Source organism: Vombatus ursinus, unplaced genomic scaffold (genome assembly GCF_900497805.2).
Source record: "Vombatus ursinus unplaced genomic scaffold, bare-nosed wombat genome assembly UNPS02004312.1, whole genome shotgun sequence".
NCBI classification, from domain to species: domain Eukaryota; kingdom Metazoa; phylum Chordata; class Mammalia; order Diprotodontia; family Vombatidae; genus Vombatus; species Vombatus ursinus.
Window position 1 is genome coordinate 306,174 of NW_020944090.1, and position 2,890 is coordinate 309,063.

General features: G+C 35.3%; 1 pseudogene; it reads left to right on the top strand.

Moving 5' to 3' along the window:
* The first annotated feature begins 945 nt into the window (after positions 1–945).
* On the top strand, positions 946–1,857 carry LOC114022820 (annotated as a pseudogene).
* Positions 1,858–2,890: the final 1,033 nt, after the last annotated feature.

The following is a 2,890-nucleotide window of genomic DNA, read 5'->3' on the forward strand; positions in this document are numbered from 1 at the left end:
AGCTACTATAATAAAAATGACAATTCTACCTAAATTAATTTACCTATTCAGTGCCATACCAATCAAACTACCAAAAAATATTTTAAAGAGCTAGAAAAAACAATAACAAAATTCATTTGGAAGAACAAAAGGTCCAGAATATCAAGGGAACTAATGAAAAGAAAAGCTATACCAGATCTTAAATTGTATTATAAAGCAGCAATCATCAAAACTACGTGGTACTGGCTAAGAAATAGAGTGGTGAATCAGTGGAATAGGTTAGGTATGCAAGACACAGCAGTTAATGACTATAGTAATCTACTATTTGATAAATTCAAAGACTCCAGCTTCTGGGATAAGAAATCACTATTTAACAACTGCTAGGAAAACTGCAGAATAGTATGGCAGAAACTGGGCATAGACCAACATCTTACACCCTATACTAACATAAAGTCAAAATGGGTACATGATTTAGATGCAAAGACTGATACCATAAGCAAACTAAGAGAGAAAGGAATAGTTTACCTATCAGACCAGTGGAGAAGGGAAGAATTTATGACTAAACAAGAGATAGAAAGCATTATGAAATGCAAAATGTAATGTAATTTTGATTACATTAAATTGAAAAGTTTTTGCACAAACAAAGCCAATGCAACCAAGATTAGGAGGGAAGCAGAAAACTGGGAAAGAATTTTCACAACCAGTGTCTCTGATAAAGACCTCATTTCTAAAATATATAGAGAACTGAGTCAAATTTATAAGAACGTAAGTCATTCCCCAATTGATAAATGGTCAAAGGATGTGAACAGGCCATGTTCAGAGGAAGAAATTAAAGCTATTGGTTTCTAGTTGCCGGGTGGGCGGTGTTCCCTTCGGTGGGAACTGTTGCACGAGACGAACTGGCTGCAACTTCTGGAGGCTCTGAGCTCCTCAAGCTCCGTGACCGACCTCGGGCAGCCTGCGACCATGCCGAGGCTCGTGTGGAATAAGAAACCAGTCAATTACTCACAGTCTTTGGATTCAGACTAAGATGACGATGATGATTTTGCTGCTTGGACTGCAACTTCAAACAAAAAATCAAAAATACCAAAGGAAACAAGATGAGAAAAGCAAGAGAAACCAAAATCTAAAAACAGCCATAAAGAAGAATCTCCACTCCAAGTGAAAACACTTAATAAAAGATGTTGAAAAAATGTGATACTACTGAACCTGAAAAAAATGAATATTTCTCCTCACCTCTCTAATTGTAGTGTAGATAGTGTTTGCTTCGATTTAAATACGATTACTGAGGAAGATGATTCATGCTGGTCATAGGCCAAGAAAAGCTGCATCCAAAGCTGTGATACAACAGAGGAAGTTACTTAGAAAAAATAGTGAAGATGATGATGGTACTACCTCTGAACCAGACTTCCCAAGTGAAAGTAATTTTGATTTCAGTGAAAGTGAAGGGGAAGATGATGAAGATTTTACTACAAGGAAACATAAAGGCAAAGAAAAAAAAAAGAGAAGCGCTAAGGTCAAAGTCCCAGTGGAAAAGAAAGAGAAGAAAACTTCTAAGACTTCTCACAATTTAGTAGCTCCAGTGGTCTCTCATCTAGCACCTGTTGGATCAAAACCAACACCAAAAGAAGCTTGCCTGTCTTCAAAACTTGTCAGGAAGCCATTACAAACACTTTAGCTGAATCTAAGAGGCCCAGATGGGTCCCACCAGCCTCATCAGGAAGCAGCAGCAGCAGCAGGAACAGGCTTAGAGGAGTTTCTGTCAAGTCTCCCAGTCATAGTCTCCAACTTGGCCTGTCGAGATCTACACATGTTAAACCTCTCCATCAACAGCCAGTAGTAGCTGAAAATGATGGAAAAGAGATCTTGGATAAATGAATTCTGGTTTTGAAAGAATGTTCTTATTTGAAAAGGGTAATGATAATTGAAATATAGTTCTTTTCAATTTGATGCAGAAAATCTTAAATCCTAAAAACTTAAGCAAGGATGTTGCTACTCTATTCATGATTCTGAAGAGAACTTTGTAAAGAACTGTCTTCTAATTCATTTCTTCCTAAAGAACACATTTAATTTGGAATAACAAGTCAGGTGATGTCAGTTTTGGAAGTACTAAATGTAAGATATAATGTAGTAACAGATGTATACTTATAGCTAATTATGGCTTAATGTAATTTATGTCAATGTGGTTTTGTAGAGTTTATTGGGAAAGTGAAAATTACAATTATACTTTCCTATCTTCATGTAACACTTATCTTATAGAAGCTAATTAAGCTAAATAATATGCTTTATTGTAAGGATGTTTCATTTTAATAAGCAAAATATTTTTCTAACAAAAATATGTAACTTTAATATTTTTAAGTAGTTGCTGAATTATGACTTATGGTTCAAATTACAGTTGTTTGTAATGTATAAATAAATTTTCATGACTATTTATAAAGGTCCAATACTGTCAGGCCCTTCCTTCTACAGAAAAGATGAATAAATATGAAACTACATATAAAAAAAAGAAATTAAAGCTATCTATGGTCATATGAAAAAATGCTCAAATCTCTATTGATTTGAGAAGTGCAAATCAAAATGACTCTGAGCACCACATCACACCTATCAGATTGGCTAACATTACAAAACAGGAAAATTATAAATGTTGGAGAAGATGTGGGAAAATTGGAACACTAATGCATTGTTAGTGGAGTTGTGAACTGATCTAACTATTCTGGAAAGCAACTGGGAACTATGCCCAAAGGGCTATAAAATTATGCATACCCTTTGACCCAGCAATACCACTCTTAGGCCTTTTTCCCAAAGAGATCATAAAAATGGGAAAAGGACCCACATGTACAAAAATATTTATAGCAGCTCTTTTTGTGGTAGCCAAGAATTGGAAATTGAGGGGATGCCCATCAATTGGGGA